Source organism: Mustela erminea, chromosome X (genome assembly GCF_009829155.1).
Source record: "Mustela erminea isolate mMusErm1 chromosome X, mMusErm1.Pri, whole genome shotgun sequence".
NCBI lineage: Eukaryota > Metazoa > Chordata > Mammalia > Carnivora > Mustelidae > Mustela > Mustela erminea.
In genome coordinates, this window is record NC_045635.1 from 84,035,187 (window position 1) to 84,054,376 (window position 19,190).

A 19,190-nucleotide genomic window follows, 5' to 3' on the forward strand; every position below is an offset into this window, starting at 1 on the left:
CTCTCTCTCTCGTCAAATAAATAAATAAATAAATAAATAAACATAAATAAAATCTTTCAAAAAAAAAGTGACGCAAGTGAAAAAGACGTAAAAGATTTTTTCCTTGTGATGTGAACCCTTAGGATTTACTCTCTTAACACCTTTCAAATACACCATGACGCAGTATTAACTATGCTCATCATGTTGTACATCACACCCCTAATACTTATTTCTCTTAGGACTGGAAGTTTGTGCTTTTCTGAATGTTTTAGTTTTAATTCCAGTATAGTTAACATGCAGTGTTATATCAGTTTCAGGTGTACAATATGGTAACTCCACAGTTCCATACATCACCCAGTGTTCATCACAGCAAGTGCACTCCTTAATCCCCATCACCTAATTCACCCATCCCCCACCTCCCCACCTCCCCTCTGGTAACCACCAGGTTTTTCCCTATAGTTAAGGGTCTGTTTCTCTCTTTCTCCTTTCTCTCCTTTCACTCTCTCTGTGCCTCTTCCTCTCATTTTTTTTAACCTTTCCTTATTTCTTTTGTTTTCCAAATTCCACGTATAAGTGAAATCATATGGTATTAGTCTTCTCTGACTGACTGACTTTGCTTAGCTTATACTCTCTAGCTCCATCCAAGTCGTTGTAAATGGCATGATTTCATTCTTCTTTACAGGCTCTTTGACACAGAAAGACAATGGGATCTGGGAGTGGCTGATATTGACAGAAGAGGGGTAGGAATGGTTGTCCCTCAAATCAAGGATGGGAAAGAAGGGGGCATAGGTATGTGACATACGGAGTAGAAAGGCCAAGGGATGGACGTCTGGGCCAGAAAGGTGAGGGTGATCATTGGGAAGAGAATGCAACACAAGTTGAAAAAGCCTCTGAGGAACTGGATGCATCCTGGTGATACACACCCCACTGGAAACCTTCCTTTCTTTCCACACATATCTTGTCTGTCTCTGTTACTTTGTCTTCATGCTGAACGCCGGGGAAACAGTTCCCACACAGTCTGAGAAAGGAGAGATGGCACAGGGGAACAGTGTGCAACAAATGGGTCTCTTGGACAGAGGGCTGGAGTTCCGGTCATGCTGGTCCCAGATACCACATCCGTCATTGGCCACTGGACTTTGAGTCCCAGTACTCATTTCAGCCCTAACACGGAGTCACACATTATTGGTTAAGGGCATCGGATTTGAGGTCAGATCAACCAGGTTTTGAATCCTGGGGCTAATGTCTGTGGTCCAGGGCAAGTAACTTTGACTTCATGGTAACTCACCTTTTTTTTTTTTTCTTTTTTTTTAAATTTTTATTTATTTATTTTTAAAATTTCTTTTCAGTGTTCTAGAATTCATTGTTTATGCACCACACCCAGTGCTCCATGCAATACGTGCCCTCCATAATACCGACCACCAGGCTCACCCAACCTCCTGCTCCCCTTCCCTCCAAAACCCTCAGTTTGTTTCTCATTTTTTTTTCTCACCTTATTTTTTCCCTTAAATTGAGGGTAGTGATAGTTTCGACCTCATGAGAAAATTGTGAGAACTGAACTAATTCTGGCAATACAGGCAAAGCCCCTGGAGAAATGCCTGGGACCCAACAAGCACCACAAAGAAGCTAGTCATTACTAGGTCCGGAACTTAGTACAATGGCTGGGGCTTAGTAAGAGATGAATGTGTGTTAACTGCATTTGTTGTTACACAAAGGAAAACAGATGGGTGAATGGAGGCAAGTTGCAGTGTCAGCTATTCACATATTTTATAAAGTGGCAATGGTTAAACAGGGCAGCACGGGTGGGAAATAACCTGGTATACTGTTTCAGGGAACCAAAATTAAAAGATCACAGACTGAAACAGGCATCTGGAAGGACTAGGTAGGGGGCTTAAGTTCCCATTTCCACAATTTGGGCAAGAGAACCATTATTGTTCAAGAAACGGTTCAGGCTTGGGGCACCTGGGTGGCTCATTGGGTTGGTTAAGCCTCTGCCTTCGGCTCTGTTCATAATCCCGGGGTCCTGGGATCTAGCCCCACCTCGGGCTCTCTGCTCGGCGGGGAGCCTGCTTCCCCCTCTCTCTCTCTGCCTGCCTCTGCCTACTTGTGATCTCTCTGTCAGATAAATAAATAAGATCTTAAAAAAAAAAAAAAAAAGAAACAGTTCAGGCTTGAGTGGTAGGTTACAAAAAGCAAAGAGGGCTATTCCTTGCAGCACATGATACAATCTGAAAAGAGGAAAAGTCAGGATATAAAACTGTATATTACCCTATGGTTCCTCAGAAGAAGATATTAACAAATGTTTATGTTTTTTTATGCGCAAATGTAAACATAAAGAAGTCAGGGTAAAAGAACATGTGAGAATGTCAACCGTATTTATAAATGGGTGGTTGGAACACCCAAAAGTGATGCTTTCATGTTGATGTTTTATGTGCATAAAAGGATGTTTGTGCCTGGGTCATGGTGTTTTCAGGTGCTGGGGGTGGGGGAGCGGTGGGAAGCACTATTCTTACTGACCCATTATGCAACACAATAGGAGTAATCGATTGTTTATAAGCAGATGTATCTTCTCACTGATTAATAAGTGGTATCACCTTAGACAATTCACCCAGCTTCTCCTGATCCCAGCTCCTTATATGTAATAATCGGAGATTAGGTCTAACTGCCACCTTATCAAGATATGGAACATAGACCACACCCCATATGGTTCCCAGCTAATCTCCTCTTCATCCTCCGGCTGCATGCAAGCCTTGATCTGCTCTCAGTCTCTCTATATTAGTTTTTCCTGTCCTAGAATTTCATACAAATGGAATCACACATCCTGTACTCCTCTGTGCCTGGCTTTTTAAACTCAGCATTTTTTAAAGATCCATCCATGCCCCTGACTTTCCATTGCTAAGCAGTATCCCATTGATCAATTTGTTTAGCTTTAAGGTTGTTTTAAGGAAGTTACAGGAGGAAGTGAAAGCAGTTCCTTGTGTTCAATCAACATCTTCTTGGTCAGTCTTCTGTTCTTATATAATGATATCATTTCATCCTTTGTCACTCTTTTATCACTCTGAGGAAATATTATCTTACAGTCTTTTTCACCCTTTTCTATTTTGTTTTATTCCCTCAGTGCAAATCACTTGAATTTTTGTTTGTGCTGTCCCTTCCATGCTTACCCTGAGTTGGGACTATCCCATGCAGAGGAGGCTTCCCTGCTGAGTCAGCCCTGGGCTCAAAGGTGCTTGGCTTTAATCTGTACTTTGTTCTGGCCTTGCCAGCAGTTTTGCTTCTTCTTTGATCCTCCGCTGGTGGCCCCTGCTTTACCACTGTGTTTTCCCATTTCCTTTCCCTTCTTCCTTCCTTCCTTCCTTCCTTCCTTCCTTCCTTTCTTAAATTTTATTTTGTGTTTTCCGTGTTCCAAGATTCATTGTTTATGCACCACGCCCAGTGTTCCATGCAGTACGTGCCCTCCTTATCACCCACCACCAGGCTCACCCAAGCCCTCATCCCACTCCCCTCCAAAACCCTCAGTTTGTTTCTCAGTCTCTCATGGTTCATCTCCCCACTCCGATTTCACCCAATTCACTTCTCTCCATCTCCCCATGTCCTCCGTGTTATGCCTTATGCTCCACAAGTAAGTGAAACCATATGATAATTCACTGTCTCTGCTTGACTTATTTCACTCAGCATAATCTCCTCCAGTCCCATCCATGTGGATACAAAAGTTGGGTTTTCATCCTTTCTGATGAAGGCATAATATTCCATTGTATATATGGACCATATCTTCTTTATCCATTTGTCTGTTGAAGGGCCCCTTGGCTCTTTCCACAGTTTGGCAACTGTGGCCATTGCTGCTATGAACATTGGGGCACAGATGGCCCTTCTTTTCACTACATCTGTATCTTGCATTCCCACCAATGGTGTAAGAGAGTTCCCCTTTCTCCACATCCTCTCCAACACTTGTTGTTTGCTGTCTTGTTAATTTCCCTTCTTTCTTTAAAAGGAGAAATTCTCCCTTTCTCACATGGGAATCCTTATTTCATACTTTCTAGCATAGCTATATATTTATTGTTCTTAGATTATTATATGTATTTGTTATTGGAATATTATTATCCCAAAATCACAATTATAACATTTTAAAATGAAATATTGCAAAATACTTGCACTCTCATCAGTAAAATTGTTCAAGTAGTTCTCAACCTTGTTGCTCTACACTAGAGCAACTTAAGGAGACTGAAAAAACTCACCAACACCAGGCTATACCCCCAACAATTAAAGCAGAATTTGCGGTCAAAACTAGGCAACCACAGTTCTTAAACTCTTCATGTGACTGCAGTGTGCAACCAAGGTTGAAAACCACTATGTTAAAAAGCATCAGCTTTTAGGCCTGTCGGAAGCCATAGGGATGGCTGCCACCTCATTCTGCTGACTTTCTTCTCAGTGCTATTTTAGGAAGCTAGTGATTCCATTAGCTCAGGGCAGGGATTGGCAAACAGCCTGTTTTCGTATGGCCTGCAAGCTAAGAATGGCGTTTAAGTATTTGAATGGTTTTCAACCAAAATCAAAAGAAAAATAATGTTTCCTGAGACATGAAAAATATTTGAAGTTGACATGTCCGTGTCCACAGGTAAAGTTTTATTGGAACAGAGCCATGCTGTGTCTATGGCAGCGGCAGCTTTCGGTCAACAATGGCAGATTTGAATAGTTCCATCACAGACTTGAAAGGCCTGTAACGCCTCAAATATTTAGGAAAAATATTTTCAGGAAAAACTGTTGAGCTCTGCCTTAGAGCAAGTGTCTTTAAAGCAAGTGCGCAGTAACACTGGTAAATGGCTGGAGGTCCCTTTGCCTAAGCCCAAGAAGAAGATTTACTGTAGCTACTTGTGGCTTCATTGTAGGGTCTTTCCTCAGTAGTCCGTTTGCTCGTGATGTTCTGGCTCAGGTGTGGGAATTGGTTAAGGGACCATCGTTTGCCATGAAGATGGCTCAAGTCACCGGATCTAGAGTTTTACTTATATTTTATGTTCTTACATTTTTATTATAAATGAGTATTTATTTATATTTCATTTATTTTTACAATGATCAAATGCAGCTTTAGAGGATGCTCAGCTATTTCAAGGTCCAAAGGATCTGTTGATCAATTAGCCACCTTCAAAGGTTGCTGTAGGTTGAACCAACCGTGTGTGTCAAATCAGTGTGCACCTTGACCCAGGAGGTTAAGTGCTTCTACTTGGCCTGTGAGTCCAGGATCCCATCATCCTCACTGAAACGAAGGTGACCATGTCAACAGAAGGATCTTCCAAGTCATCTGTTGGATATTTAAATGACTGTGTGAACCAGACACCCCTGAATGTTCCTTTTAATGTACTGTTGAAATAGTTTGCTAATTTTGTTTAGGGGTTTTGCATCTGTCTTCATCAGGAAACTAATCTGCTACTTTGTGGATGAAACTTGTCATCTGATCCCCTTGACCTTCAGTGTATCTTTCACTGTATGTCTTATTGTCACTGTCCTTCCTATAAGGAAAATAAAAGAACAAATTAATCACTTACCACAGGGCACAGTGCTAGGAAAAATTGGAGCAGGAACTTTAGGCCTGCACTTACCTCATAACCCAAGTTGTGCTTCACTGACTTCTGGAGCCTCCACTGCTTGGGGATGGTCTCCAATTCTGATCAATACACAGGTTGAAGTTCTGTGACCTCTAGGTACAATTCATTAACTTTTAATATATTTAACCATGAGGGGACAAGATGGCGGGGAAGTAGGAGGAGGCGCCTTTGAACCTGTACCCCAAAGTGAGCTGATTACCTACCAAAGAACTCCGATCACCCATGAATTCAGCCTGAGATCAGAATTATACATTTGGATCTCTACAGGGGGAGAAGACGCCAGTGGGCAGGTAAAGCAGAGTGAGAATGGTGGACTAATATCGGAAGATAAACAAAAGGGGGAGGGAGCCACCAGAGGCGACAGGTTGGAAAGTAATACCCCAATATGAGTGAGAGTGCCCTGCGTCTGGGGACCAGCATTAACTTGGAGACTGGTTGAAAGCACTCCAAAAGAGCAAAGGATCGTGGGGGGGAAATTGTGGGAATCGGGGCAGCTAGGGACAGAGGCTTAAGTCCCCGGTCCCAGGACAGCCTCCCCTGGCGCTGAGGCAGAGAGAGTGCAGCAGAGAAACCAGCTCTTTGTCCCTAAGCCGCCAGCGCACCCGAGAATGCGTGGGGTCCCTTTCCTGTGAGGGGATGGGAGCCATGCCAGGTGGTAGAACACAAGAGCCCTGCTATAGAGCCTGAGGTACTCCCCTGAGAGAGGTACAAAGGCCCAGCGGGTGCCCTTTGATACGCGCCATTGTTTCAGAGCCTAAGACGCCTGCACTAAACTCTCCCCCCTGGGAGGTGCTCGAAGGCCCAGCCTGGTGTTTTTGGACATGCGCCCCATTCTCAGAACCTGAGACCCGCGCGTGACCCACAGCCTCCCCTGAAATTGGTGCACGCAAGCCAGGCGCTCTTAGTCCCAGAAAGACCAGGCATTCCCAGCCGGGGCCAGTGGGAAAATCTCAGTGTTGATTGCTGCTTGGAACCTCTTTGGTGGTCTGGAGCTGCCTAAACAGCTAGCCACTGCCTTGGCTTTGGGTACAAGCAAAAGATTTTGCATCTCCAGGGACTGCGACTTGGAACCTGCTCTGCCAGCGGCCAAGGGGGAACTTATTTAGGCTCTGCAGCCAGACTGAGGCTTCTCTCTGAGTGGGAGATCAGGGTACGGTTTGTGTTCCTCTAAAACTACAAAAACCATCAAAAGTGGTCAAAGTGAGAGGAAAAAAAAAGTGAACAAACATAACCGCCAGAGAACAAAAGCCTGAAAAAAAAAAAAAAAAAAAAAAACAGTTTCCTCAGAGCCCACCCTCTTGAGGGGGGCGGGAGGACTTCACTCAGGGAACATCATTGACTGAAAACCCACATAGCAGGCCCCTCCCCCAGAAAACAAACAAAGAAAGAAAAAAAAAGAGAAAAAAAATAGTACTACAAGAGAACAACCACTACTTCATAGGAAAACTTCTATTTTTCATTCATTCCCACTATTCTGGTTCATTTTTTCATATATATATAGGTAATTTTTTTAACCTATTTACCATCACAACAAGCTGTCCAGTACATCAAATTCCATAATAACTTTCTAACCTGAACTTTTTGATACATACACCTATGTTTTTCTTTTGCATTTCTATTTTTTGAATTCCTTTTTAAAAAATTTTAGTTTAGTTTAGTCTAGTTTGTTCCTTTTTATTTTTATCTTCTAATATTCATATAGAGTTAAACTTGAAAGTAATCTCCTTTCCCCAATGAATACTACCCCTATAGGTAAACCAATTTTTAATCCCCCTTTATCTTAGGAAAGTTGAGTCCTTTAACAAAGATATTAAGATACATCCAGGAAGAATCAAAACAACCTTTCTCACACACACTGAGAATTTATAACCACTCTCCCATCTTTTTCTTCCATCAGTGTTTCTGTGTTTTTGTGTTTGTCCTGATAGTATATAAATCTTACACTTGGGGTTCTTTTTGGCGAGGTTCTTCCTTTATTTGCATATATATTTTTCTCTTGTCATATACTTTTATCAGTCTTTTTGTTTGTCTGTTTTTGTTTTTATAATTCATAAATCGTACCTTGGGGACAATTTGGGCTGAACCTTCTCTTTCATCTTCCCTTTCTTTCCTGTCTCTCTCTCTATCTCTTTTTTTTTTCTTTTTCTTTTTCTTTTCTTTTGTCTCTCATTTGGGTGGGGAATCCTGATTGCTCAGAAGTGTTCCAGGGTGCACCTTGACTGCACCACGGTTGATACATCCAGCTACTTCAGTCATCTCCCACCAAAATGACTAGGAGGAGGAATGCCCAACAGAAGAAAAATACAGCGGATGGACCTTCTGCAACAGAGCTAACAGCTATCATCATAGACAATATGTCGGAAAGAGAATTCAGGCTAACAATTATCCAGGCAATAGCTAGGTTGGAGAAAGCCATGGATGACCAAACGGAATTGATTAAGGCCAAGGTGAAAGCGACAAGAGATGATGTTCACAATGTTAGGGCAGAGCTTAAAGCTACCAGGGAGGAGGTTCACAATGCTCTCAATGAGTTCCAATCTAATCTAAACTCTCTCAAAGCAAGGGTAACTGAGACAGAAGATAGAATTAGTGATCTGGAGGAAAAACAGATAGAGAGAAAGGATCAGAAGGAAGCCTGGAACAAACAGCTTAGAAACCACGAAAGCAGAATCAGGGAAATAAATGACGCCATGAAATGTTCCAACATCAGAATTATTGGAATCTCTGTAGAGGAGGAGAAAGAAAGAAGTCTAGAAGACATAGTGGAACAAGTCCTTCATGAAAATTTTTCCAATCTCGCAAATGGAACCAGTGTTCATGTACTAGAGGCTGAACGGTCTCCACCCAAGATTATACATTCCAAAAAAACATCACGACACCTGATAGTCAAATTGAGGAATTATAGTTGTAGGTATAATCTCTTGAAAGCCTCTGGGGCAAAGAGGCTCCTTACTTACAGAGGAGAGCCCATCAGAATAACATCAGACATGTCCAGAGAGACCTGGCAAGCCAGAAAAGGCAGGCAAGATATATTCAGGGCACTAAATGAGAAGAACATGCAGCCAAGAATACTTTATCCAGCAAGACTGACATTCAAAATGGATGCAGAGATAAAGAGTTTCCAAGATCAGCAAGGCTTAAAAGACTATGCAACCACCAAGCCGATACTGCAGGAAATATTAAGGGGGGGTTCTATAAAAAGAATAGCATTGAACAGAAATATAGAGACAATCTACAGAATGAAAGACTTCAAAGGTAACAAGATGTCAATAAAAACATATCTATCAATGTGAATGGCCTAAATGTGCCCATCAAAAGACATGGGGTTGCAGATTGGATAGAACGACAGGACCCATCCATATGTTGTCTACAAGAGACCCATTTTGAACCTAAAGATACACCCAGACTGAAAGTGAAGGGATGGAGAAGCATTTTTCATGCCAATGGGCCTCAAAAGTAGGCTGGGGTAGTGATTCTCATATCAGATAAATTAGATTTTAAACTAAAGACTGTAGTCAGAGATACAGAAGAACACTACATAATCCTTAAAGGGACTATCCACCAAGATGATCTAACAATTGTAAATATCTATGCCCCCAATATGGGAGCAGCCAATTACATAAGAAAACTATTAATCAAGATAAAGAGTCATACTGATATGAATACACTAATCATAGGAAATCTTAACACTCCTCTCTCAGAAATAGAGAGATTATCGAAGCAGAAAAACAGTAAAGAAACAAGGGCGTTGAATGACACATTGGAACAGATGGACCTCATAGATATATACAGAACATTCCACCCTAAAACAACAGAATACTCATTCTTCTCAAGTGCATAGAGAAGATAGACCACATACTGGGTCACAAATCAAGACTCAACTGATACCAAAACACTGAGATCATTCCCTGCATATTCTCAGATCACAATGCTTTGAAACTGGAGCTTAATCACAAGGAAAAGTCCAGAAGGAACTCAAACACCTGGAAGCTAAAGGCCACCTTGCTTAAAAATGCTTGGATCAACCAGGAGGTCAAAGAAGAACTGAAACAATTCATGGAAACCAATGAGAATGAAGACACTTCAGTCCAAAACCTATGGGATACAGTAAAGGCAGTCCTAAGGGGGAAATACATAGCCAGCCAAGCATCCCTCAAAAAAAATTGAACAATCCAGAACACACTAGCTGTCTCTACACCTTAAAGAACTGGAGAATCAACAACAAATCAAACCAACTCCACACATAAGAAGGGAAATCATCAAGATTAGAGCTGAGATCAATGAGGTAGAAACCAGAGATACAGTAGAATGTACCAATGAAACTAGAAACAGGGTTTTTGAAAGAATCAGTAAGATTGATAAACCATTGGCCACTCTAATCCAAAAGAAAAGAGAGAAAGTTCAAATTCATAAAATTATGAATGAAAAGGGAGAGATCACAACGAACACCAAGGAAATAGAAACAATCATCAGAAGTTATTATCAACAGTTATATGCCAATAAGCTAAGCAACCTAGATGAAATGGATGCATTCCTGGAAAACTATAAACTCCCAAAATTGAATCGGGAAGAAATTGACAACCTGAATAGCCCGATATCTAGTAACGAGATTGAAGCAGTGATCAAAAACCTCCCAAAAAACAAGAGCCCAGGACCTGAGGGATTCCCTGGGAAATTCTATCAAACTTTCAAAGAAGACATAACACCTATTCTCCTGAAGCTGCTTCAAAAAATTGAATCAGAAGGAAAATTTCCAGACTCTTTCTATGAAGCCAGCATTACCCTGATCCCCAAATCAGGCAAAGTCCCTACCAAAAAGGAGAATTTGAGACCAATATCATTGACCAATATGGATGCTAAGATTCTCAACAAGATCCTAGCAAACAGGACCCAATAGCACATTAAAATGATTATCCACCATGACCAGGTGGGATTCATCCCTGGGCTACAAGGATGGTTCAACATTCACAAATCAATCAATGTGATAGAACAAATTAATATGAGAAGAGAGAAGAACCACATGGTCCTCTCAATTGATGCAGAAAAAGCATTTGACAAAATCCAGCACCCGTTCCTGATTAAAAGTTTTTTTTTTTTAAAGCCCACTTATTCATAATTTGTGTCATGAATTCAGGAGTGACTTAGAGGATGACTTTGGCTCAGTGTTTCTCACAGGTTATACTCAATATGTAAGCCAAACCAGCATGTTATCTAAAGACTTACTTGGAGCCTTAGGATCTGTTCCCAAGATAGCTCATTCACATGGCCATTAGGTGGAGCCTTTAATTCCTTGCCACATTTAGGGCAGTGATCTGAGGTGCAGAGAAGACAGAGATAGAGAAAACAAAGAAAGGACAAGATAAGGAAGCCACAGTGACTTTTATGATCCAGTCTCTGAAGTCAATTCTAGTCACTTTTCCAGAATTATCCCCACTTTCTAATACCACAAAATCCAGAGCAAATTCCCACTTCTTTGAGTCTTCCACAAAATCACTTAACAAAAGCCCAAATCCTTATTTATTTATTTATTTGAAAAAATTAAATTAATTTATTTATTTTCAGAAAAACAGTATTCATTATTTTTTCACCACACCCAGTGCTCCATGCAATCTGTGCCCTCTATAATACCCACCACCTGGTACCCCAACCTCCCACACCCCTGCCACTTGAAACCCTTCAGTTGTTTTTCAGAGTCCATAGTCTCTCATGATTCACCTCCCCTTCCAATTTACCCCAACTCCCTTCTCCTCTCTAAGACCCCTTGTCCTCCATGATATTTGTTATGCTCCACAAATAAGTGAAACCATATGATAGATGACTCTCTCTGCTTGACTTATTTCACTCAGCATAATCTCTTCCAGTCCCATCCATGTTGCTACAAAAGTTGGATATTCATCCTTTCTGATGGAGGCATAATTCTCCATAGTGTATACAAAAGCCCAAATTCTATGTCATCACTAATATTCACTTATTGAGACACCCCCCATTGAGTCTCCAATGTGTGCATTCTGCCTCACTGCAATGAGTAAAAAGACCAACTTTGCTTGATTACAGATGTGATTCCAGTGTTCTTTAGGCTAGAGAATGATGATAGCATGATGGTACTCAACTGGTTGGCCACACCAGGGTGACAATACAGTTTCCCAAACCCTCTCACTCCTTGTTTCTACATATCTGGTCTCCATACTGATCAAGTCTGTGAGGGACAGAGTCCACTGCAGATGCCTATATCAAGGAATAGTTAGATTGAGTGTGATATGGTAGAACTGATTAGGACAGAAAGCAGCAAATGAAAGCCCTGGCCAGAAGGCTCCAGCAGCAGTCCTTGTGTTCATTTCCCTGATCCCTGACATACTCTCTTTTAGGGATAGGTTGGCACAGAGGCTGGGGCTGTGGAATTCATGTGGGATAAGCTCTGAAAAGAGGCTTTATTTCCATATGTTATTCCCTTTTTTCTGATCATCAGGCACAAAGGTATCAAGTATTTGGACACCTCCAATGAGGTGCACTTCTTGCATGGGTTGCAGGTGATGGACCCTTCCCTGTCCCCCATCAGGGCCCAAGAACCACTGTGGGGAAGGTGCCCCGGAAACAGCTGTAGGTCTCTAGGGAAGTGGCTTTGATTATGTCCTTTTCCATTCTTCATCTCCAATTAAATTGTATCTTTCCTAAGAATACCTCTGGTGCCTGTGTGTTACTCTCAGTTTGTAATACTTTGTCCCAGAAATTGTCTCTGAATTGACACCCTTATTCCTGGAATCCCTGACTGTAGTCCCCATCTCCAGCTCTAGTGCGTAACTGTGGACTCTACTGATCCACTTGGTTTCTTATAATACTTTGGTCACGCTCTTGATGATCACAGAATTCCCCTCCAGGAACTGACTCTTGTAACCCCACCATTCTGAAACTTCTGTGCTCAAGAAAGCAAATGTTTGGATGTAAATACTTCATCTTCTCCATAGCCATATCCAAAGGCAGAAAAAACAAACCGAGAAAAAGCAAGATTTTACACTATCCTCCATCCCACCAAAATAAAATAAAGCAACGTGAAGGAGTGTCTGGAAGTTCTTAGCACCTTAACCTTCATAGTGATGAAGAAAGGTGATGTAATGGTAGGAAGGAATGGTTTCTGGAGGCTGAGTAAGGCAGTCATAAAGGCATGACCTAAGGTATAATAATAGCCATGGAATCTCAGGACCCTGCTCACGCACCACCAGGATGTTATTATAGACCATAAAATCCACAGAATTGCCTTATCACCAGTGCTCTGTCTGGTATCTGCTCAGCATTTTTAAAAATGCTATTATATTACTTTTAAATTTAATTTTATTTTCTCAGTGTTCCAAGATTCATTGTTTATGCACCACACCCAGTTCTCCATGCAATGCCTGGCCTCCTTATTACCCACCACCAGGCTCACCCATCACCCCACCCACTCCCCTCCAAAACCCTCAGTTTGTTTCTCAGAGTCAACAGTCTCTCATGGTTCGTCTTCCCCTCCAATTTCCCCCAACTCACTTCTCCTCTTCTCCCAACGTCCTCAGTGCTATTCCTTATGCTCCACAAGTAAGCAAAACCATATGATAATTGACTCTCTCTGCTTGACTTATTTCACTCAGCATGATCTCCTCCAGTCCCGTCCATGTTGATACAATGCTTGGGTATTCATCCTTTCTGATGGAGGCATAATATTCCTTTGTATATATGGATCATATCTTCTTTATCCATTCGTTTGTTGAAGGGCATCTTGGTTCTTGACAGAGTTTGGAGACTGTAGCCATTGCTGCTATGAACATTGGGGTATAGATTTTCCTTCTTTTTACTGCATCTGTATCTTTGGGGCAAATACCCAGTAGTGCAATTGTGGGGCCATAACGTAGCTCTATTTTTGATTTCTTAATGAATCTCCACACTGCTTTCCAAACTGGCTACATCAACTTGCATCCCCACCAACAGTGTAAGAGGGTTCCCCTTTCCCCACATCCTCTCCAACACTTTCTTGGAGTTTGGAGCTGTTTGCTGTCTTGTTAATTTTGGCCACTCTAACTGGTGTAAGGTGGTATCTCAATGTGGTTTTAATTTGCATCTCCCTGATGGCTAATGATGATGAAAATTTTTTTATGTGTCTGTTAGCATTTATATGTCTTCTTTGGAGAAGTGTCTGTTCACGTCTTCTGCTTATTTTTTGGACATGATTATCTGTTTTTTTGAGTGTTGAGTTTGAGAAGTACTTTATAGATCTGGATATTAGCCCTTTTCTGTAGTATCATTGTGAATATCTTCTCCCATTCCATGGGTTGCCTCTTTGTTTTGTTGAATGTTTCCTTTACTGTGAAGAAACTTGATTTTAATGAAGTCCCAAAAGTTCATTTTTGCTTTTGTTTCCTTAGCCCTTGGAGACATGTCTTGAAGAAGGTGCTGTGGCTGATATTGGTTACTGCCTATGTTCTCCTCTAGGATTTTGATGGATTTCTGCCTCATGTTGAGGTCCTCTATCCATTTCAAGTTTATCTTTGTGTATGGTGTAAGAGAATGGTCAAGTTTCATTCTTCTATACATAGCTGTCCAATTTTCCCAGCACCATACATTGAAGAGAGTGTCTTTTTTCCACTGTATATTTTTTCCTGCTTTGTCAAAGATTATTTGACCATAAAGTTGAGGGTCCTTATCCAGGCTCTCTACTCTGTTCCACTGGTCTATGTGTCTGTTTTTGTGCCAGTACCATGCTGTCTTGGTGATCACAGCTATGTAGTAAAGATTGAAATCAGGTAACGTGATGTCCCCAGTTTTGTTTTTCCTTTTCAACATGTCCTTAGCAAATCAGGGTCTCTTCTGGTTCCAGGATTGTTTGTTCCAGCACTTTGAATTTTGTGTTCCAGCACAGTGGAATTTTGATCAGGATGGCATTGAAAGTATAGATTGCTCTAGGCAATACAGACATCTTAACATTTATTCTTCCAATCCATGAGCATGGAATGCTTTCCCATCTTTTTCTGTCTTCTTCTATATCTTTCATGAGTGTTCCATAGTTCCTTGAGTACAGATCCTTTACCTCTTTGGTTAGGTTTATTCCTAAGTATCATATGGTTCTTGGTGTTACAGTAAATGGAATTGATTCTCTAATTTCCCTTTATATATTTTCATTGTCAGTGCATGAGAAAGCAACTGATTTCTGTACATTGATTTTGTATCCTGCCACATTACTGAATTGCTGTATGAGTTCTAGTAGTTTGGGGGTAGTCTTTTGGGTCTTCCATATCAAGTATCACGTCATCTGCGAAGAGAGAGAGTTTGACTTCTTCATTGCCAATTTGAGTACCTTTTATTTCTCTTTGTTGTCTGACTGCCTGTTGTTAGGACTTTTAATACTATGTTGAACAAGAGTGGTGAGGGTGGGCATCCTTGTTGTGTTCCTGATCTCAAAGGGAAAGCTTCCATCTTTTTCCCATTGAGGATGATATTTGCTGTGGTTTTACATAGATAGATTTTATGAAGTGGAGAAATGTTCCCTCTATCCCTGTACTTTGAAGCATTTTAATCAGGAAGGGATGCTGTATCTTGTCAAATGCTTGTCAATTGAGAGGACCATGTGGTGTTTCTCTCTTCTTGTATTGATTTGTTCTATCACATTGATTGATTTATGAATGTTGAACCACCCTTGCATCCCAGGGATAAATCCCACCTGGTCATGGTGGATAATCTTTTTAATGTGCTGTTGGATCCTATTAGCTAGGATCTTGGCATCCAGATTCATCGGGGCTGTTGGTCTGAAATTCTCCTTTTTGGTGTGCTCTTGGCCTGGTTTGGGGATCAGGGTAATGTTGGCTTCATAAAAAGAGCCTGGAAGTTTTCCTTCTGATTCAGTTTTTTAAAACAGTTTCAGGAGAATAGGTGTTATTTCTTCTTTGAAAGTTTGGCACAGATTGCATGGAGCACTGGGTGTGGTGCAAAAACAATGAATACTGTTACACTGAAAAGAAATTAAAAAAAAAAAAAAGTTTGGTAGAATTCCCCAGGGAATCCATCAGGTCTCAGGCTCTTGTTTTTTGGGAGGTTTTTGATCACTGCTTCAATCCGTTACTAGATATTGGTCTCTTCAGGTTGTCAGTTTCTCCTTGTTTCAGTCTTGGAAGTTTATACGTTTCCAGGAATGCATCAGTTTCTTCTAGGTTGCTTAATTTACTGGCGTATAACTGTTGATAATAATTTATGATTGTTTCTTTTTCCTTGGTGTTAGTTGTGATCTCTTCCCTTTCATTCATAATTTTATTAATTTGAGTCTTCTATTCTTTTGGATTATTTTGGTGAGTGGTTTTTCGACCTTATTGATTGTTTCAAAGAACCAGCTTCTAGTTCTGTTGATGTGTTCTACTGTATCTCTAGTTTGTAACTCATTGATCTCTGCCCTAATCTTGATTATTTCACGTGTTTTGCATGGGATTGTCTTAATTTGTTGTTGATTATCCAGTTCTTTAATGTGTAAAGAGAGCTAGTGTAATCTTGATTTTTCAATTTTTTTTCTTTTTGAGTGAGGCTTGGATGTCTATGTATTTCTCCTTTAGGACCGCCTTTGCCATATCCCATAGGTTGTGGACTGATATGTCTTCATTCTCATTGGTTTCCATGAATTTTTTAAGTTCTTCTTTGATTTCCTGATTGATCCAAACATTCCTTTTTTTTTATCCAAAATTCTTAAGCAGGGTGGTCTTTGGCTTCCAAGTGTTTGAATTCCTTCCAAACTTCTTCTTGTGGTTGAGTTCCAGTTTCAAAGCATTGTGGTCTGAGAATATGCAGGGAATTATCTCACTCTTTAGGTATTTGTTGAACACTGATTTGTGACCCAGTATGTGGTTTATTCTGGAGAAAGTTCCATTAGTGCTCAAGAAGAATGAGTATTCTGTTGTTTTAGGGTGGAATGTTCTATATATATTTGTGAGGTCCATCTGGTCCAATGTGTAATTCAAAGCTCTTGTTTCTTTATTGATTTTCTGCTTGGATGATCTATTACTGAGAGTGGCATGTTAAGATCCCCTACTATTAATGTATTCATATCAATATTACTCTTTATTTTGATTAACAGTTGGCTTATGTAGTTGGCTGCTCCCATATTGGGGGCATAAATATTTACAGTTGTTAGATCTTCTTGGTGGATAGACCCTTTAAGAATGATATAGTGTCCTTCTGTATCTCTTACTACAGTCTTTAGTTTATAATCTAATTTATCTGATATGAGAATTGCTACCCCAGCTTTCTTTTGAGGCCCGTTGGCACGAAAGATGTCTCCAAAGGCAAAAGAAACAAAAGCAAAAATGAACTTTTGGGACTTCATCAAGATCAAAAGCTTCTTCATAACAAAGGAAGTGGTAAACAAAACAAAGAGGTGACCCATGGAATGGGAGAAGATATTCACAAATGACACTACAGACAAAGGGCTGATATCCAAGATGTATAAAGTACTCCTCAGGGCACCCGGGTGGCTCAGTGGGTTAAACCTCTGCTTTTGGCTCAAGTCATGATCTCACGGTCCCGGGATCAAGCCCCACATTGGACTCTGCTCAGCGGGGAGCCTGCTTTCCCCCATTCTCTCTGCCTGCCTCTCTGCCTACTTGTGATTTCTCTGTGTCAAATAGATAAATAAAATCTTAAAAAGAGAACTCCTCAAAATCAACACTCAAAAAACAGATAATCACGTCCAAAAAATGGACAGAAGATGTGAACAGATACTTCTCCAAAGATGACATACAGATGGCTAACAGACATATGAAAAAATGTTCATCATCATTAGCTATCAGGAAGATGCAAATCAAAACCACATTGAGATACCACCTTACACCAGTTAGAGTGGCCAAAATTAACAAGACAGTAAACAACATGTGTTGGAGAGGATGTGGAGAAAGGAGAACCCTCTTACATTGTTGGTGGGAATGCAAGTTGGTGCAGCCATATTGGAAAGCAGTGTGGAGATTCCTTAAGAAATCAAAAATGGAGCTACCTTATGACCCCACAATTGCACTACTGGGTATTTGCCCCAAAGATACAGATGCAGTAAAAAGAAGGGTCTTCTGTACCCCAATGTTCATAGCAGCAATGGCCACAGTCGCCAAATTCTGGAAAGAGCCAAGATGCCCTTCATCAGACAAATGAACAAAGAAGATATGGTCCATATATACAATGGAATATTATGCCTCCAATAGAAAGGATGAATATCCAACTTTTGTGTCGATATGGACGGGACAGGAGGAGATCATACTGAGTGAAATAAGTCAAGCAGAAAGAGTCAATTATCATAAGATTTCACTTGCTTGTGGAGCATAAGGAATAACACGGAGGACGTTGGGAGAAGGAGAGGAGAAGTGATTTGGGGGAAATTGGAGGGGAAGACGAACCATGAGAGACTGTTGACTCTGAGAAACAAACAGGGTTTTGGAGGGGAGTGGGTGGGGTGATGGGTGAGCCTGGTAGTGGGTAATAAGGAGGCCAGGTATTGCATGGAGAACTGGGTGTGGTGCATAAACAATGAATCTTGGAACACTGAGAAAATAAAATTCAATTAAAAAATAAAGCAAACAAAAGAAGACAGGCCCTTAAATACAGAGAATAAACAGATGATTGACAGAGGTGATGTGGGGGGGGGACTGAATAAGGAAGAAATTGACAGCCTGGTAAGCATTTAGTAATTGCTCAATGCATGAATGAGCCTTAGCTATCATCCAATCCATTTCCTCTCTATTTGGTGCTAGATTATTTTGCCAGATCCGTCATAACAGAATGCCACAAACTAGGTGACTAAAATACAGAAATTTATTTTTTCATAGTTCTGCAGGCCAGAAGTCCAAGATCAGTGTCAGCAGGTTTAGTTTCTTCTGAGACCTCTCTCCTTGACTTGCAGATGGCTGCCCTTTGTTGCCTCTTCACATGGTCATCCTTCTTTGCTTATACATCCCTGGTGTCTCCTCTTTATGTCCTAATCTCCTCTTCATTTAAGGATACCAGTCAAAATGGATTAAGGCACATCCTTACAGGCTGATATTAACCTAATTACCTTTTTAAAAGTCTTATCTTCAAATACAGTCACATTTTCAGATACTGGCTGTTAAAGCTTGAGCATATAAATTTGAGGAGAACACAATCCAGTTCATAAAAAGTGCTGCCACTTTTTAGTATAGAGGGTGGAAGGAACTCCTAATGTTCTAGTGGCAGAAGGTTTTCCAGCTTCTAGAAAAGTATCTCCTAGGTCTTTCAAGGCCTTGATCTTTCCCAGACTTCCTCTTTATCAATATGTTGCCTCTATTTACCAAACTTCCTATCTGATAGTTTTTCTGAAATGCTCTCCCATTTTCCTCTTGACACCTATGCCTTTCCTGGCAATAGGTTTTCTGTCCTCAAACTTCTCCTTCAGCTTATTTGTGGATGCAACTGGCCTCTCTGAAGAGAGAGTACATGCTCATACAACTTAGAAAATTGGAAGAGAAATAATGACAAAGCCCACAAACAAGAATGTCTTCTATTTAGTGTTGAATTGTGTCCCTCTCAAAATTTACATGTTGAAGTCTTAACCCCCAGTTCCTCAGAATGTGACCTTATTTGGAAATATAACTATTGCATGTATAGTTA